The sequence below is a fragment of the Balaenoptera physalus genome (genome assembly GCF_965194825.1).
Source record: "Balaenoptera physalus genome assembly, chromosome: 9".
Classification (NCBI taxonomy): Eukaryota; Metazoa; Chordata; class Mammalia; order Artiodactyla; family Balaenopteridae; genus Balaenoptera; species Balaenoptera physalus.
The window spans coordinates 57,782,484-57,803,532 of record NC_138888.1 but is presented as its reverse complement, the minus strand read 5'-3'; the positions used below and the strand labels follow the sequence as shown (position 1 = coordinate 57,803,532).

Below are 21,049 nucleotides of genomic sequence, written 5' to 3'. Positions count from 1 at the left end.
CCCCTGCATTGGCAGGCAGATTCTCAACCACTGCGCCACCAGGGAAGCCCTAAGGTTTCTGAATTACAAAAGAAAACATTGTTTTATATTAGCTTCTGATGACTTTTGGTGGTAAAGGTGGTAATGATACAAATTTACGAAATCCCTTCAATTTACATGTGAAGTTTATCTTAATTGCATTTTGTTATTGGAACCACACAATTTGCTCACTAAATAAGAATTTCCAATTTGGAAATTGCAGTCCTTCTTTCTTGTTGAAAATCTGTACATTTTCAGATTTTAAAAAAAGGTACAAACTTGACCCACATGTTTGATGGTACTAAAGTCTTCATTAACTACTTTGTCTACTCACCACTCCCTGTATTATTGCTGAACCATAAGCATTGCCCCTTGTGGATGAAGCTTCTCTGTTTTACTTCCATATCCTCTTGTCTTCTCATTCTGCAATCAGCCCTCAGGATCCCTTCACCCCATCTGCTATTTATCAGTTGCCTCTACTTTTCTACCTGTGTGTCTCATTCGGTTGGGAACAAACTAATCCTCAGACTTGAACTTCTCAGACATTTCTTCCTTCTCCTTTTTAAATTGCCCCAAATGTGACAACATCCCTGGGATTCCTTCCAGTGCAGCCTACTTCTCCATCAGTTCCCTAAAAATCTGAGAACTAAGAAGCAGGCTCAGCATAATCCTTGATCTCTACTGTTTTGCTCTCCTCTTCCTCGGTAACTTAAGGATTTGGTTTAGTCTTCCTCAATGGCTTTCTCTTGCCATTTTCCTTGGAGATGGTACTCACGTTGATGACCCTTGACTAACCTGGTATTTCATTGTTTTCACCTCCTAAAACCTAGTAGCATTTGTCTCTATTCCGTTTCAGCCGGTTTGAACTGCCTTTCATTGTGATTACGTTTTCTATCATTACTTGAAAGTATCATTTTTTAAGATCTCTAACTTTGAACATACTTTCTGTGAACACTACATCTTATCCCATCCTCTTTTCCATTCTCCATTCCCCCTTGTGCCCCCATAATGAACTTCTTATTTATCTCCTCCCCCAAGTCCTTCTGTCCTTCTCATATGCCCTCTACATCTTATTCATTCTGGTTCATCTGCTTAAATGTTCAGCTTGTACTCCAGGGACAGCCATTTCAAAAGGGCACTTGCTTCCACTTTAGAATCCATTGTTTCTTTGATCTTTTACCAATTTTCTTTCATCTTTCCATAGCCCTAGTTTTTCTCCTGTGTCTGTTTCCTCTTTTGTAATGGGCCAAAAAATTTAGTTGATGTGGGCTGTGGAACCAAATGAGTGCTGACTGACTAACTCTACAACAGATTCTTGCAATTTTATGGCAGTTGGGTCATAGCCACTTTTCCCATCTCTAGCTGAATCATTCACTAATGTAGCTGTGATAAACCTCTCCAGGGTTCAGGGCTTGCAGGATTTTTCCTGTCATGGCGCACATAGAAACTATCGCTATGTAATTTTTTGCCTCTGAATGAGGCCGAAATATTTTCCTTCTTTAAATTACTGGACATTGTAAAGACTTATTGAGATAATATGTATAAACTGTTTTACATTTGTAAGATCTTAGTATTATTGTCATTCCATGGTCACATCTCATGCTTTACCACCTCCTCTGTGTCATTTATCCTGATCTCTGGCTGTAATCTCCTTCTCCAAATTTCAAGACTTAAACACTAGTCTCTTCTTTGTGACCTCTTCCCACTTAGCACTCAGCTTGTTTCTGTTGGCTTTGCTGAGTAAATCTTTCTCTCTGATGATCTGGCCTACAAGATTCTATCGTGTTGGTATCCTTTGTAGTAGTTAACCCAGTGATCTGTATCTAGTTAGGCAGAATGCAAATTCAAATGAATGATAAACTTTGCCAATTTAGAAGCATGCTCTTCATAGCACAAGGTTGTGGGTTTATGAGCTATTCATGGGACTTCTGAAATTTTCATCCTGTTTATCTATACAGTTCATTATTATACTTCATTACAAAGAATAAAATCCTTTTTACATAGAGTAAAATCATACAGTGTTATTATAAACAGATATAAAGTGGCATTGATGCCTATCATCTTCATTGGTATTATCTTTTTTTTTTTTAATGGATATTTACGTCACTTTTTTTTTTAGGGATATTTCCGTCACTCTTTTTTTTTTGAGAAAGTCTTATTTATTTATTTATTTATTTATTTTTGGCTGTGTTGGGTCTTCGTTTCTGTGCGAGGGCTTTCTCTAGTTGCGGCAAGTGGGGGCCGCTCTTCATCGCGGTGCGCGGGCCTCTCACCATCGCGGCCTCTCTTGTTGCGGAGCACGGGCTCCAGACGCGCAGGCTCAGCAATTGTGGCTCACGGGCCTAGTTGCTCCGCGGCATGCGGGATCTTCCCAGACCAGGGCTCGAACCCGTGTCCCCTGCATTGGCAGGCAGATTCCCAACCACTGCGCCACCAGGGAAGCCCCCTTATCTTTCTTTTGTACACTAAGAATCTTATGGTTTTAGTAGCATAAGATGGTCTGTCTTGTAAAGGAGCTTAATCACATCAGGTAATCAAGCTTTTGCTAGCAAGACATATTTCTGAATAAACACTGGGAGAGGAAAACAGGGATAGATCACTTTTATCATTACCTCTTTGGAAGAATAACTTCATTTAAACTAACCGTATATTTTCAAAATTGTCCTTAAAAGTCCTGAACCTTGAAGGACAACTGGATTAAATGTCAAAACAATTTTAAAAACAATCTACACATATGACTGTATTAGTAGTTTTGTAGGGGAATTTTTGGAAATGCCACCTATGCCTTACTAGAATCACTTCAATCACTTTGTCTCTTTGCTCTTAACTATGACACATTGAACACGGAAAAGACTTTATATGTATGCCACAGTGGTTCTCTACTTTTATTCTTTCCTCAACACAACTGAGTGATCTAACACATTTCCTGCAATAAGAGTAGCTTCCTTACTGATCTTTTTTTTTTTTTTTAATTTATTTATTTACTTTTGGGTCTTCGTTGCTGAAGAGTAGCTTCTTGAAGCAGTGATTTCTCATTGCTGTAAGAGAGGGCCAAAGGAGAATCAGAATCTTAGAGACTTGGAGGGAAATTCTTTGAAAAAGCCCTCTCAGGTTTATAAATATGTTCTCCAAGGAAGTTGTGCCCCTTACACAAATTTCCAATGGAAGACTATAAGTTATAAATTTGATCTCTTCCCAGTTAAATATATTTGAACCAATCTGACCCAATAATTCTTAGAGAGTCCAATTTTTTGCTCTTTAGATAACATCTGTTTCAAAACAGAGGTTTACCAAGAGCTCTGTATTTACTTTCTTGATATTCTTGGAACAATGGGTCTCTCAGGAGTTTTGATTAGTAATAGTTTAAATAGATAATTTGAGATCTGTAGTCATATATCTTACTTGTTTAGGTTCGTTATTGGGTACCTAACATATTCGGATCTTTTTTTAACATATGTAGTAAGTAAGTTTTACAGATTTCTAGAAATCTATCGACTGCATGTCAAAATTAGAAGAAACTTGCCTGCTATGTAGTTCAGTTCTGATATCTTCTCTATAATACCTTTCACAGATAGATTTTCATTTAAGTCCATCTTGTACATGGGTGGGACATTACTTATTTTAGAGCCCATTCTTTATTGGCAATTCATATTGTTAGAAAATCCTTCCCTAAATCCTCAAATTGACATTTGGCCAAATAAGACTAATCCCAATCGCATGTGAACAGCTGTTTAAATATAATTTCTCTTTAATTACTTAAGATTTTTTAATTAAACCATTTGATAGAATAGTTCCCAGACCTCTTGTCATCCTCTCTTTTTCCTTTGAATATTTTGTCAATGTCCCAATTAAAAAAATGTGTTCTTAGAAGTGAACCCAATAGTCTGGCACAAAGTATAGTGTGACCATGATGTGAGCATGACTTTATATACTATACTTCAGGCTTGAATTATTTTAGGAAGCCAGATCAAGCATTGGCTCATTGAATTTGAGGTCAACTAGAGGCATGGCTTAGATTTAGCCTACCAGATATGGAATATGCTGTGGTTATTTTGTTTTACATAGGTCATCCTCAAATTCCTTAACAAGAGTTTGGACATTGATCTCTTTATTTCCAAAATTTGTATTTTATATTTTATGATAAGTTATTTATCAGATATATTTTTGATCTTAACTATTAAATTTTCCTTATATCTCAGCACCAAAATAAATTGATAACTATATTTTGCACGAACACCTAAGCCTGAGAGCTGAAGCACTATTTAGTGATTTATGAGAAAGGAGCTAAATATCAACCACATTTAGTTAATAAAAACTGCATGAACCAATCCTTTCCCCAAAAGTGTACTAAGCCAGAAGTTAGTAGGCAGTAATCTTGGGGGAATAAGTTCATTTTCTGGGCCTCAATTTCTTTTTCTCTGTAATCACATGGCTGGGCACAAAATTTATACATTAAAGAAACACTTCCAAAACATATTTACTTTATTAAGCCTGATTTTTCTGGTTTATGAGCCATTTGAAGTATGTGAAGGGAAGGGGAAGAAGCAGGTTCTACAGACAGCTACAGAAAGATTGGCAGGAAGTCACAGAAATAGCCTGAGAAAAGGGAGCAGACATAATTCGCCCCCTTCCCCAAAACATACAATTGTGCACTCATTTAAAAAACAGACGTAAGACTCAATAGCTTGGGCTTCAGCTAGCAGTGGAAGGCTAGAAAGCTGTTTATAATCTGAGGAGGCCCTGAGGCCATCCCTGGCTTATAGTACGGTCCACCCTCTCAGGTTCCTCCTCAGTGCTCCAAATAAGCAGAAAAGGTGAGCTAGGGTCAATAGGTTACCAAGGTGCAATGCACAGTGGAAACTACACTGTGAAAATATTTCCATCCAAATGCTTACATTTTATTTATTATTTTAAAGTTGCATTTTCTAAGAATTGAAGTTTACTTAAGCTTGTTAAAGCTTTGGACGTCTTAAATATATAGCTTTCTTATTTATGGAGGTAATCAACCCTGATTATTTTTCTCTCTTTCCCTCTGTCTCTCTAACATATACACACACCCCAAAGGCAAAAGCAAGAAACCAACAAAAAAACCGGATTTGAAATTGTTTGATTTTCACTTATACTTAATTCCTCAAATAGCTGACAAATGGGTACATATTTGCTTACATAAAGAATACCAAAAATTTTAACCAATTTTCCATGACTTATTTCTATTAGACTGAACCATGTGTAATTACTAATATTTGGCCATTTTTGACATATAAAAAGGCATTTCATAAGGTTCAAATGAAATAGAGAAATGAGTGATTTTTAGGACAACTGATAAAATTATATATTAGATTATGTTTCTTATAGTCAAGGAGAAAAAAATCAAAGTACTAGTGATTTATCCAATGAATACTTAGTGAGCACCTACTGTGTGCCATATACTCTTCTAGTTATTGAGACTACAATAGAAAACAGCTCAGATATGTTTTGATCCCCTGCTCTCATTGAATTTACTTTCTAGTGGTAAAAACAAAATAATTGAAATGTAATATAATGTCAAATTTGGATAAGTAACTGCATATCATATACATGACATTGACAATCAGGGTTCAACTGACTGAACCTGAAAGATATATCTCCTAGGCTAAGGTAGTTTGCTGACACATTAATATTTTTCTTACTGTAGTAGAAATAAATATTATTCTTGATATGCAAAGAATCAAAATTATTTGCTGAGAAAGATAACATTTTTATATTAATGATGTTAATCATAATTCATACAACATCAGCAGTTAGAGAAATTATATATATAAAATGCCAATTTAAATGATTCAATTGGAAATTTAACACATGAACTGCAGTGTTTTTTATTCTTTTGTAGAATTGACAGGGCTAATGGTGGAGTGGGGAGAAAACTGAGTCTAAAGAGATTGTGGGTTCTTGTTCTGAGATTATTCTACCAGAGTGGCCACTTCAACTGCAATGTCTCAAAGTCCTCATCAGAAAAATGGTAGTTTGACTAAATGATTTAAAGTCCTTTCCAGTTCTAAAATATACAGTCCTTACTCAGGTACGTGATATAAGAGAGAAAAAGACTGAAACAGTAGGTCAGTTTATATAAATAAAAGGTTATGAATATTGTCTGTTTTCATTATTAACTTCTCAATTATTATTTCTGGTTCATGCGTTAATATAGTAACAGCCTCATAATTCCCATATGAGAGAAGTAATTAATTAAAAAAAAAGTCTTGTAAAGTTCTTGGCAAAAAAATACCTAAGATTTGACAACAATAATAGCAATGATAATAGCGATAAATGTATTGAAATATTTGTATCTTAATAGAATATTTTAATATGAATTTACTTATTTGAATTACCTAAATGGCTTTCTTATAATAACTTTTTAAAAATAAAAGTAAACATTAAAATTTGTCTAGGAAATAAAAGAAATAAGTATTCTATCATCCATGCTCACATAGTTTTGGCAATTAAACATTTGATTTTTGCTAAATCAACATAACTGAACATAAAAGCAAAACCGATCTTAGTTTTAGAAAAAAATTAATGTGTAAGAAAAGTTGCATCATTCATTTGGTGAGAAAAAGGGAAGCTTGCTTATTAAATAATTGTTCATGGGACATTTGAATGCCTGGTAAAAGATAAGCAAGCAGAGAAAATATTTGAAAGAAATATATCAAATATCATTATGTGTAGTGTTCTTGTAAGTTTATAAAGAAAATCTTTAAATAGTAATTAGAAAAATTGACAAAGGACATGAAGAAAGTGAATTCCCATACCAAGAAATACAAATTCTCTTAATAAGAAACAAAAATGACATTGATTTACTATAATATTTTAAATCTCATTAGTAAGCAAATAAATGCCAATAACAAAAACAAAATATAGTTATTTAACTAACAAAGTGGTAATGAGTGTATTCCTTGTTTGTAAGAGTATAAAATGATGTTTACCTTTTGTTTAATGTTACTCTATAATTTTTAATGTTTTTTATAATTGAAATCAACACAAAACATAATTTAGTTCTAGGCATCCTGGAAGCCAGGGCAATATGAAACACTTAGCAGTAATATAATAATCTGATAAATGAAGACATCTTTTTTTGTATATACGTATGTGTATAAAGGGTGTTTATAAGAAATAGTAACAACAGAATGGACAATAGCCTTAACAATGGCTTTATTGGGAACACTTTTGGTAATTTCTAGATTTTTTCCCTTTAATAATTCAAGGACTTAATATTAAAAAGCAATGTGGTTGGGATTTTGTGAGAGCAATATTAATTATCTGACAATATTAATTTTTGGTGGCTGGCCCGGCCCTTTGACATGCCAACTATCTCAGCAGCACTTTTGACAAAGATTAAATAATGATCAGTTTAGGGGTAGATCTTCTGGTGAGTGCCTGGAATATAGATATTCTGATATTGAAGGAAGATCAATTTGCTTGGGTTTTAGATTTGAGGGGGTTTTAATTGTGTTATGATTATGAAAAGTTTGACATATTCTGTCTAGTCCTATATTATGAATTTGTATTCAGCCATACACAGATGTATTTCCTAACAAAATGGTGAAAATTTACTTAACAATTTTGAAATTATGTACTGAATGTGTGTTTGTGTGTATGTGTATGATCTATATATAATATATTCAAAATTTCTTAATTTTACTTCAATGCTTATGCCAAAAAAAGGTTTATTACGTATGCAGATATTTTGTCAACATATCTCACATTTGAATATTTTGAGGTCCTTCAGTAGCTGAATTTCTGTTGTTTTACTTGGATGTTTGGCACACCAACAATGCCAAAGTGAGGACATTTAAGAAATTATGCTATTGATTAACAATCATTATAACTTAGATTTAGGATAAATTGTTTTAATCAGTATTTTTAGAATGAATCAAAATATCTAATAAATTTTCTGCAAATACAATTAATCATGAAAATAACAGCTTTTTTAGTTGAATTATTTAAACTGAGAGGCTTTTAAAGTATTTTTGTTTGAAAATTTATATTGCTTAGTGTCAGTGGTGGAACAATGTATATATTGTATTTGTTAATCAAATAATTCTTTCCAGATATTTCAGTTGCCTTTTTTAAATATTTCAAAATTTAAAAAAGAACTATCTGATAGGAAGATTGTGAACATGATTTTCTTGAAGGACAGGGGCTAATAATACAAAGATAAAACTTGGAAAAAAGCTGAATAATGGGAACATTTTCCAATTTGGAAAAATGATGAGGAAAATTATGATTATCATGACTTTCACTCTTTGTTTTTGTTTTTTTTTTTAGATTTTATTTATTATTTAATTTATTTTTGGCTGCGTTGGATCTTAGTTGTGGCACGCAGGGTCTTCCGCTGAGGCATGTGGGCTCTTCATTGTGGTGTGCGGGCTTCTCTGTAGTTGTGGCGTGTGGGTTTTCTCTTCTCTAGTTGTGGTGCGCAGCCTCCAGGGTGCGTGGGCTCTGTAGTTTGCAGCACGCAGGCTCTCTAGTTGAGGCGCGTGAGCTCAGTAGTTGTGGTGTGCGGGCTTAGTTGCCCCGTGGCATGTGGGATCTTAGTTCCCTGACCAGGGGTCAAACCCACATCTCCTGCATTGTAGTAAGGCAGATTCTTTACCACTGGACCACCAGGAAAGTCCCAACTTTCACTCTTTGTTCTTTATAAATTGCTCTAGTAAATTTGCTGTTCAGTACATTGACTAATAGACTCCAAAATATTACTGAGTCTATTGAAAGCCATTCTGGAACTCAGGTAAGGTATGTAATGACTTGGAGAGTGTATAGTTCATGGCCTTCTAATGCAGAAAATAAGAGAAATCTGGGAAATCACAAGTCATTCAGATGGCATGAAATTTTGCAGCTCTAGTAGCAATAGATTTAGAGAGTGAATGTAAAAAAAAGACAAGAGGCATTATGGAGTCTTTGTTTAAATGAATTCACAGTAAGTTTGGGAATTAACCTTATTAAGATATGGTAATATGTTATTGTAACATTTCTTCTTTGTTGCTGTTATTAACTCCATGAAGTTTAAAAAGTGGCAGATTGAAAGCCAATGAATATGCCGGAGATCTGTTGGTCTCAAGACCACATCAAGGATGTGATTCTGGGTCAGTGTAATTTCAGGATCAGCTTCAGAGATTCTGATCCAGCCTGTAGCTGGCTTAAGATGTGGTGTCTACAAGAGAAAACACTATTTTGCTAGTAAGTAAATGGCGTCTATGTGTGTGGCAGTAACTACTCAGGCTTTTCATTGTTGCCTACATAATTTAGGTCAACCCTTTTATTATGCTATTTACTGTACTTTATATATGGTGTTGTTAAAAATAGAAGAAAAAAAAATGAAAGAAAAAAGAAAAATGTAAAATAATGAAGAAAGGGAGCAAGGGAGAAAGTGAGGGAAGAAGAGAGGGAGGATGAAATGGAATAGAGTAGAGAACAGAGAAAAGGCTAGTAAGAGATTTATCTTTGTGTATAGCTCTACCACTTATTACTGGTGTGATGTTTGGTGAAACATTCAACATCTCTGGGCTGCAGTGTCCTCAGTGTAAAAAGAGAGGATATACTACTTGATAATCTTTAAAGTGGCTTTCAAACCTTTTGGTTTTGATACCATGACAATGTCTGTCTCCCCTCCCACTCCATTTTTTTGTGTGTTCTATACTTCAGACAGATTTCACTACTTCTTACCAGTCTCTAAACCATTCTAAACCATCTCCCTTTGTAGATTAATCATTGCACATTTTTTTCACACCCCTTTGTCCTACAGAAATTCTACTTAACCTTCATTGTTGATCTCAATCGTCATTCCCATTGCTTCCTTGATTCCTGATGCAGGAAAATTCTCCTCTGTCTGCATTACTATAGTACTTCCTGGTTTATAGTTCTCTCATAGCTCTTAATATATTTTTATCATCCATTATTATTTGTGTAGTAATATATATGAAGGCAGGGGTCAAATGAGTTTCACTCCTATATCTTTGATAGCTACTAGTAGCTCTTGATTATATTAGGCAGTCAATAAATTAGTTGAATGGAATTGAATTAATTATGGCATTTCTTTTGAGATATTTGTTTCGGTCGTCTTATGGAAGTTAGCCATACCAAAGCTCCCTTTCTTGAAGATAGCATGGAGTGGCAGGAAAAAAGTACAGAATAAAATCTGGATTTGCACTCCATGTTTGAACTTAATTATTGTGTGACCATGGATAAATTATTGATTTTTCTGAGACCACATTATTCAACTCTGATGATGAGTGCTACCTACCTCTTAGGATTTTTTTTTTAAAAAGAAAGGTGAGGGACTTCCCTGGTGGCACCGTGGTTAAGAATCTGCCTGCCAATGCTGGGGACACAGGTTCGAGCCCTGGTCCCGGAAGATCCCACATGCCTCGGAGCAACTAAGACCGTGTGCCACAACTACTGAGCCCACGTGCCACAACTACTGCAGACCTCGTGCCTAGACCCCGTGCTCTGCAACAAGAGAAGCCACAGCAATGAGAAACCTGCGCACCACAACAAAGAGTAGCCCCCGCTCGCCGCATCTAGAGAAAGCTCGCGCGCAGCACCGAAGACCCAACGCAGCCAAAAATAAATAAATAAATAAATAAATTTTTAAAAAAAGAAAAGAAAGGTGAAATAATATATTTAATGTGACTGGCCAGAGGATGTGCCCTCCAAACGTCAGTTTTCTTTTTATTACTCTTTTAGTAAATATTAGAAATTTTATTTTGCACTGCTTATTTTGTTTTATGTTAGTTTAACCTTCCTATGGAGGCACTCTTGATATCCACTTTACCTATTAAAGTATAACAAGTATTCACTAATATTCAAACTAATATCCAATACTTTATCTCAATAAATAGTCTTCTGTGAATTATAGCTTGAAATAATATTTTTATTAATTTTAAATCATTATGTATATAGAAATAAATACCCTCCTATTAATCAATTCATAAAATATGGAGGACATGTTTCTTGTGAAAGTGACACAAAGGATAAAATGGTATTTTGAAAAATATACATAGAAACAGAGCATATGGATATGCAAGTGTAGCATACAGATTTCCATATGTTAAAACACTTTCTTCAAGAAACATGGCTATAGTATTGATAATCAGTGTGGTATGATGCCCTGATTTAATTAAAGATTAGAGGCATTCATTTAGCAGTAGTAAAAAGCCTTACTAATGTTTTAAGTATGACTTACTCTTTAAGTAGTGGTTCTTAAGCCTGGCCAAATATTACAACCACCTGGGGAACTTTGAACAAACTTCTAATGCCTGAGGGCTCACCCAAAGGCATTGTTATTTAATTGATTTGGGGTTGCAGTGCAAACCCGAGTTTTGGGTTTTTTTTTTTAAGTTCTCCAATGTGTGGTCGGGGTTGAGAACTATTGCTCTCAAAGTATCAAATAAGACATTGCTTTTAAGTTCCTCCAAAACAGCTTTACTCTATGATTATTTTTCTTAAAAAGGTGGCATAGTATGAAAGATATGTTTGCTCAACACCTAAGTTGAGTCACCTAAGCATCAAAAATTGAAGTGCCTTCAAGCAGAAACTAAATAATGCAAACTGTTTTTTTATTGGAAAGCAAGTTAGGATTCCATTTCAATGTGCTTCTTTATTGCTTTCCTATTTCTGAAAAACAGTATTACAGTCCCATTGTAAACCAAAATGGGCTGAAGAAGGGTGGTGAAACATTAAGAATACTGTCTGAGTGTGGTTGGTAGAAATATCTCACCACTTAATAGTCTCAGCTTCAACAAAGGATCACACTTCAAATCATATGATTAACGGTAATAAAAGAAAATGACAGTTTTATTTTTGCAGTAAGTTTGCATTTTTCAATTACTATAAAATTGCGGTTTTCTCTAACATAACAGTGCTAAAAAAACTTTCTGTTTAGGGTATTGCTTGTGAAATGATGTACCGACTTTCTACATATTAAAGTTTTCAAAATGGATTTCCCTCTCTACATTTCAGTGACCTCCAGTAGATAACGTTATTATTCAACTGTAACCTCCTATTAAGATCAGAATAAAAAATAGCGGCTTTAGACTTTTTTCATCCTTTTTGTTTGTTTGTTTTTGGTCCCTTCTCAGTAACTTCTTTTTTGTATTCATCTCAATTTAAAAAGATTGAGATTTATCCATCCCTGGCAATTTCCAGCTAGAAGAAACAAATTAAGAAAAAAATTAATTGACTTTATTTGCTTTAATGCTGCCAACCCATATTATCTGCTTTCTTAAATGAGTTTGGAATTGCCAGCTTTGAGGGTATTACACTGCATTTTCGGTTGCTACCGGCGTATCCTGAGCAAATATATTTAAATCAAAGCTAAGCTTCTTAAATATTCATGTTATGTTCTTATTATGGTTTAGAGAAATGTGAAATTAATATTTGCAAACCTGTTACATGGCCAAAAAAATGTATTTGAACTGTCAGAAATGTGCTTTAAATTGATAATGTTAACTTCATTTAATAAGGAAAGGTTTCCACAGTCTTATTAGTGATGATGCATTCAAAATGTCTAATTTGTTTGTGATTTTCCAGTCACTAGAGCAATACAAATGTAATCTTTTTCATCAGAAATACATATTGGGAATGCTCTCCAGAAGGTTATGTTATTAAATGTGTAGACCCTTCCAGTACATGTGCTCTATGTCTATACTTTGATTTTATAAGCACCCCTTTAGCACATATATGTTAAATTTTATTGCATTAAATTCCCTTCTTGCTTCATTGACATGTTCCTTCAAAAATATACAATTTAGAAATTTTCTATAAAACATCAACTTACTTCCCAGTAACAGGCTTTGAGGAGTCCCAACTGTTTGAACAAAGCATAAGACATCAAAAGGGAAATTATCAAGAAATGCTAAACACCAAATAATCGTTACTTGAAACAATAAAGGAAGCAAAATCGGAGAAGCTGAACTCACCTTTGTATGAGCGGCAAAACTGAGTTATTCCTACTGCAGACAGACACAAGCAGGTGTATTTCATTCCTGTCTCCTCCCGCTTCCCCTTCTCCTCCTTCATCTTCTTAGATTGGTAGCATTACCAACTGCAGATTTAAAGGATCTGATTTTATATAAAACAGGTTTGTTCCTTTGACTTGCCTTCAAGACAAAGAAACACTACAGAGTTTTAAAAATTCCAGAATACTGAAAGCTGTTTGTTTATAATCATGGATTTTATTGACAGTGGAATAATCTATGATATATGGGATGGAACATTTTTAAAGCATTCTGTGAGATCCTAATATAAATTCGTGAGATACCAGTGAGGATTGCCAGTGTCCAACCTGTAGCCCTCACATGAGTATGGCCAAGCATGCCAGCTCTTCCCAGCAGGGGAGACCGGGAAAGCTAGTGCAGCTGTCCCAGACAAGCCACTGGTGCTGTATTATGCCTTCTGTTTAAATGTTCACATTTCAAAATAGGAGACTAACCAGTTACGGCTGTGGGCCCAGCCATGAAACTGCTTAGTATAATGTGCCCTATACTGAGCTCTTTTTAGAATTTCGAAAACTAAACCCTTGGAGGGTGCAATTCAACCATTAGCTTTTACTGAATTCCACTCTGTATGTTGTAGTGCTTGAAAAGTTCCAGTACATTTCTCTGTGGAGGAACCACTGGTATTTATATTTGCTTCCCTGAGCTCTACTGGGCAGAGCTTGAGAGGATTATAAGAGCATCAGTTTTAATGCTCCGCAAAGAGGATGAATTTAAATTTTTTAAAATTGAGGTATAGTTGATGTACAAATATTATATAAGTTTTCAGGTGTACAACATAGTGATTCACAATTTTTAAAGGTTATATTCCATTTATAATTATTATAAAATATTGGCTATATTCCGTGTTGCACTATATATCTTTGTAGCTTATTTATTTTATACATAATAGTTTGTACCTCTTAATCCCCTACCCTTAAGTTGGCCCTCCCCCTTCCCTTTTCCTACTGACAATCACTAGTTTGTTCTCTGTGTCTGTGAGTCTTTTCTGTTATATTCACTAGTTAGCTTTATTTTTTAGATTCTACAAATAAGTGCTATCATACAGTATTTGACTTTCTCTATCTGACTTATTAACCCTCCAAGTCCATCCATGTTGTTGGAAATGGCAAAATTTCATTCTTTTTTATGGCTAAGTAGTATTCCACTGTATGTATGCATGTGTGCGTGTGTGTGTGTGTGTGTGTATATATATATTTACACACACATATATACCGCATCTTCTTTATCCATTCATCTGTTGAGGGACACTTAGGTTGCTTCCATGTCTTGACAATTGTAAATAATGCTGCTATGAACATTGGGGTGCACGTATATTTTTGAATTAGTGTTTTTGTTTTTTTCGGATAAATACTTGGGAGTGGAATTGCTGGGTTTTATGGTAGTTTTATTTTTAGTTTTTTGAGAAACCTCCATACTATGTCTCAAAAAAACAGTGGCTGCACCAATTTACATTCCCTCCAACAGTGTACGAGGGTTCCCTTTTTTCACATCCTCACTAACATTTGTTATTTGTGGTCTTTTTGATGATAGCTAAGGAGGAATTTAGTATTATTGGTATAAATTTGGTGGGGTCTGAACATTTTTAGACATTGATTATGAACATTTGTATAATTCTTCATTTGATAAGAGCTACATTTCTTTGACATTCAGTGTTAGCTCTACCTTAGGATTCAAAATCAGATCAACAATGCCCAATCATCAGAACTATTTTCAACCCTTTAAATTAAAAAATATGTTTTCAAGGTATGAACTCATACCCCATTTGTGAAATAGAGTGAACAATTTCTCTGTTCTTAAAATAATATGTTGACATTGCTAAGTCAGAATGAAAGTACTCTGTACTAAATGGATAGTGTTTTATGTAAAACATAATAATCAGTTTAAGGTGACCTAAAGGAAATTTTGGTTTTAATAATATACTAATAATTCAATATACTTTTCTAATTAAACATTTTCATTATAGAAATGGTATCACAGAAAGTTTGGAAAATAGAAACAAGAAAAAAAATCCTCACTTATAACTTTACCCCCTAACATAATTATTAGAAATTTATTTTATTTTCTTCTAATTCTTTCATGCATTTATTTTTTCATAAACAATTTTGTATTTGGCTTTTTCACATAAGATTAAATTATATACATTTTCCCATGTTACTACAAGATCTTTAAAGCCATTAGGGTTTTGTTTTTGTTTTTATTTCTTAGGTTAAAAATATTGTAGTTATCTTTAATTTATGGTCGGTTCCATATGATTAGAAGTCCAGGATTCACTCCAAGATTAAGATTTAGCTCTAACTGTGGAACCTCTTTTTCTTCATAAAAAAAAGAATGAGGAAGGTATCTGGGCAGAAGCTAACAGAAAGCTAATAAATGAAGGGGGAGAAGCCCAAGATACACCAGTCTATCAGTGAGCAGGTACCAGTGATAACTGGCATTGATATTTTAATATTAAAAATTATTTCTGCAAATTGAAGTTACTGAATTCACTGGATGCTCAAGGATGTCTGAGTAATTAAATGGCTTGTTTTATGCTTAGTTATACTCTCTTAGACTTTCCATAGACTCAAACTGTGGAGATTCTTTTCTTACAAACACTTCAAGTTATGCTGAGGATCCTGGAATTTCTTCAGACATACCTGAGCATTCACTAACTTTTATATGCAATAAATGTATTATTTTTAATAATGTTGTTTCTTTAATGTTTATTTTTTTCATATAATTCTGAATTTTAATTGCTGTTTGAAATAATTTCATAAGACTATTTTATTAATGTCTTCCATACTTTATTTAGGGATAATAGGCATAGAGCTATTATTTTGGGGAGTTGTGTATGGGCTGCAGGGGATTGGTGAGGTTGTAGCAGGCTTGGGTAAGAAAAGGGAGCAGAGACTTTTTCTGGTAAAGTGGGTTCATTGCTTGTTTTTGCTCTCTGTGTTTTATATGTCTAAAAAGAAGAAAAAACAAAAGATAGATAATGTGTCTGGAAAAGCTGGTTGTATTGGTTCCAATGATTTTAGCAATATGTTGTATTTTGTACGCTGAGCCCCCTTCTTCCAAACAATATTCCATAATTCAAGACGTGCTTCTGGCATGACTGGAATGGGATGCGGGCAAAATTCTCAGGAGATTGGGGTTGGGAGTGGGAAGTCATGTTTTTAATACTTATTATTATTATTTTTTTTAACGTATTTTCTAATTGCCTCAATTCTCTGCTGAATTGTTCCTGTCTCCCTGCTTCTAGCACACCATGGGCCAGTCTATTATTATAACAGTGTTATAGGTACCATGTCATAAAATAATTAGACCTAGGTTAAATTTATACTTCCCAAGTTAATTTCAATAGAATATGGACATTTTGTGGAATCCTTATAAATTGAGATTGAGGGCTCAATAATTTTTCTGAATTCTTGTTTAGTGGTCCATCTACCTGGATAATACAGGTAGATAATGGTTTGATTTGAACATCTTCATATAAACATGTTAAGCCCACATTAATCTTGTGGTCCCATGTAAATATATTAAGGGTTTAGTAGGAAAGAAAATAATGGTCTTTATGACTTGATAGGATAATTTGTTTTATGTCTGTGTGTGATCTGCTTGTACTATAGTACTTTGGGTGGTGGATGTGATTCATCAGAATCAGAATTACAGCTCCATAAGCACAGGGTCTGCTCGACATATAATTGAATTAAAAAGCTGGTAGTTTGTCCTGAGAAGTGAAGACTTTAGAGAAGTGAAACTCTAAAGCTAGGGTACAAGAAAACTGGAAGTTAAATGTTGATTTTTCTAGGAACCAGATGTCAGATTTTAGGGAGATCATGTAACACTTTTGGGTTTCTGTAAATGGAGTTTGACTAGACTGTCTTGAAAGTCCATTCTGGATCTGAAATGATCTTTAAATGTAAGCTTGCCCTAGTACCTGAAATTTCAACTACTGCAGTAATTTCTATGGATTAAGGTACTATCTCCACGAAGCTGTTATTAACATGTAATATATTATTGTGAAAGTAATCCATTATCCCACTAGGAACTACTAACACATTAGCTCAGTTTATCAGATGAGCTGCCATTCATCGGAGATGTCCCAAAGGGGTATTGGTGTGGGGCCTGACACAGAACAGGCCCTTAAGAAACACTCCCATTATTTGAAAGAGGAGATAATTTGGCATGTTTGATTCATGAACTTGATCTGGAATACAAGATAATTCTATAATAGAGCAGGTCTTGGGGGCTCTAGATACCTTTAGCTTGTTGGGCAATGGCAGGAATAGTGGCATATTTTTAAAAAGGAAAAGAGGATTGCTGAAAGGTACATGCACGTTTGAGGAAACACTAAAGGAAAACTTCATTAGCATCATAATGTTTGTTTGTATATAGCCTGAATTGATAGGAAAGGATATTACGAATGCCTAGGACCAGAGCTGCTTTAGTAGAATCCAGAATTAGATATTGAAATATTTTCAGTTTGAGATAGAATGTTGTTCTTGGAAAAATTTATGGTCAAACTTGCTTAGGCTGAATGTTATTTGTCCAGGACGCTACTCAGTGGCGGGACTGTGTGGGGAGGGGACGTATGGGATCCTTTAGTTAGAGTTGTTCAGAAAATCAAATTCCAAAAAGCAGAGTGGTTAAGTTTAGTCAAATAACCAGTAATTATCTGAAATAAACATTGTCTGTATCTACCGTGCCTAGAACAGTATTTGGCACATAATAATTGCTCAAAATTTTTGTTGAGAGATTGCAAATAATAATTCAACTTCAAATGTGTATTTGGTATGTGCATGTGTGCATCTGTGTGTGACTACAACCTTAATTTGGAAAAAAAAAAAATAGAGGTTAAAGAAGAATGTAAGCTACTTACTATAGTTCTTATTTCATAAATCTTGGGTTCTTGCATTATTAACACGTTTTATTTTCAGTTATGTATACTTTTATATCTAAATCTTAAAAGTTTTTCATTTTTTCAGGTTTTTAAATCAGACAAGAAAAAATATGAATTTCATAGATAAAATATAACAAAACAAACAAAATGCTAGAGAACAAATTCAGAGTTTAGATGATTATTTCTGGATTATTTGGGGGATACTCAAAGCATAGTGAAGTTAATCACATCATTGAAGCAAGCTATGATAAAAATGTGGCATTTGATTTAGCTGAATTGTTGGACTAACTGCCAAACAATTCTAAAGGGAACATTCTGGTGTTTGTGTATGTATGTATGCTTAGGAGAAGCTAAGTATGTGAGTGAGTAAAATGACATGCTTATTAAGCTGCAGATATGAACTGCCAGTAATTAAGCCATTGTATAGCTTATGAGCAAATTCTGAGTGTATATCTGTTTTTTTCCTTGTGTACATAATTTTAATATCAGCATCAATATTATAAACTAGGTAATTGTAACAGGGTATGGGTAACTTGGTGAGGCATAAGCATATGTTAATCAATTTGTACCTCTTGAAGTCACTTATTGATTACAAACAAATTCTTGATATCTTTAATGCATATTTAATGGAGAAATTGCTTTTAGAAATTCTGGCAGGATGGTAATATAACTTAACAGTATGGCACTTAACACCCCTGATATTTTTATATATATAAATATAATATTTATATGTTTATATTATATAAATCTGTGTATAATTTTTATTAGCTAAGATAGTCTACCCATATTTTACTCTTACAGGATATTTAAATTTTTTCATAGCCAATCCTGTCTTTTTTTTTTTTCCACATCTTTATTGGAGTATAAATGCTTCACAATGTTGTGTTAGTTTCTGCTGTACAACAAGCTGAATCAGCTATATGTATACATATATCCCCATATCCTCTCCCTTTTGAGCCTCCCTCCCACCCTCCCTATCCCACCCCTCTAGGTCATCACAAAGCACCCAGCTGATCTCCCTGTGCTATACAGCAGCTTCCCACTAGTGATCTATTTTACATTTGGTAGTATATATACGTCAGTGCTACTCTCCCACTTCATCCCAGCTTCCCCTTCCCCCGCTGTGCCCTCAAGTCCGTTCTCTACGTCTGCATCTTTATTCCTGCCCTGCAACTAGGTTCATCAGTACCGCTTTTTAAAATTCCACATATATGCGTTAGCATACGATATTTGTTTTTCTCTTTCTGACTTACTTCACTCTGTATGACACATTCTAGGTCCATCCACCTCACTACAAATAACTCAATTTTGTTCCTTTTTATGGCTGAGTAATATTCCATTGTATATATGTGCCACATCTTCTTTATACAGTCATCTGTTGATGGACATTTAGGTTGCTTCCACATCCTGGCTATTGTAAATAGTGCTGTAATGAACATTGTGGTACATGACTCTTTTTGAATTATGGTTTTCTCAGGGTATATGCCCAGTAGTGGGATTGCTGGGTCATACAGTAGTTCTATTTTTAGTTTTTTAAGGAACCTCCACACTGTTCTCCATAGTGGCTCTATCAATTTACATTCCCACCAACAGTGCAAGAGGGTTCCCTCTTCTCCACACCCTTTCCAGCATTTATTGTTTGTAGATGTTTTGATGATGGCCATTCTGACTGGTGTGAGGTAATACCTCATTGTGGTCTTGATTTGCATTTCTCTAATGATTAGTGATGTTGAGCATCTTTTCACGCATTTGTTGGCCATCTGTATGTCTTCTTTGGAGAAATGTCTATTTAGGTCTTCCACCCATTTCTGGATTGGGTTGTTTGTTTTTGTGATATTGAGCTGCATGAGCTGCTTGTATATTTTGGAGACTAATCCTTTGTCAGTTGCTTCGTTTGCAAATATTTTCTCCCATTCTGAGGGTTGTCTTTTCATCTTGTTTATGGTTTCCTTTGCTGTGCAAAAGCTTTTAAGTTTCATTAGGTCCTATTTGTTTATTTTTGTTTTTATTTCCCTTACTCTAGGAGGTGGGTCAAAAAATATCTTGCTGTGATTTATGTCATAGAGTGTTCTGCCTATGTTTTCCTCTAAGAGTTTGATAGTGTCTGGCCTTACATTTAGGTCTTTAATCCATTTTGAGTTTATTTCTGTGTATGGTGTTAGGGAGTGTTCTAATTTCATTCTTTTACATGTAGCTGTCCAGTTTTCCCAGCACCACTTATTGAAGAGGCTGTCTTGTCTGCATTGTATATTCTGCCTCCTTTGTCAAAGATAAGGTGACCATATGTGCATGGGTTTATCTCTGGGCTTTCTATCTTGTTCCATTGACCTATATTTCTGTTTTTGTGCCAGTACCATACTGTCTTGATTACTGTAGCTTTGTAGTATAGTCTGAAGTCAGGGAGCCTGATTCCTCCAGCTCCGTTTTTCTTTCTCAAGATTGCTTTGGCTGTTCGGGATCCTTTGTGTTTCCATACAAATTGTAAAATTTCTTGTTCTAGTTCTGTGAAAAATGCCATTGGTAATTTGATAGGGATTACATTGAACCTGTAGATTGCTTTGGGTAGTGTAGTCATTTTCACAGTATTGATTCTTCCAGTCTAGGAGCATGGTATATCTCTCCATCTATTTATGTTTTCTTTGATTTCATTCATCAGTGTTTTATAGTTTTCTGAGTACAGGTCTTTTGCCTCCTTAGGTAGGTTTATTCCTAGGTATTTTACTCTTTTTGTTGTGATGGTAAATGGGATTGTTTCCTTAATTTCTCTTTCTGATCTTTTGTTGTTAGTGTATAGGAATGCAAGAGATTTCTGTGCATTAATTTTGTATCCTGAAAGTTTACCAGATTCATTGATTACCTCTAATAGTTTTCTGGTGGCATCTTTAGGATTTTCAATGTGTAGTATCATGTCATGGGCAAGCAGTGACAGTTTTACTTCTTTTCCAATTTGTATTCCTTTTGTTACTTTTTCTTCTCTGATTGCTGTGGCTTCCAATCCTATGTTGAAAATAGTGGTGAGAGTGGACATCCTTGTCTTGTTCCTGATCTTAGAGGAAATGCTTTCCATTCTTCACCATTGAGAATGATGTTTGCTGTGGGTTTGTCATATATGGCCTTT

General features: G+C 34.5%; 1 protein-coding gene across 10 annotated transcripts in view; it reads left to right on the top strand.

Annotated features, from left to right (window-relative positions):
* The window catches only part of GRIK2 (glutamate ionotropic receptor kainate type subunit 2), a 642,913-nt gene that overhangs the window by 52,536 nt on the left and 569,328 nt on the right, over positions 1-21,049 (top strand). The gene's annotated exons all lie outside the window — the stretch shown is intronic.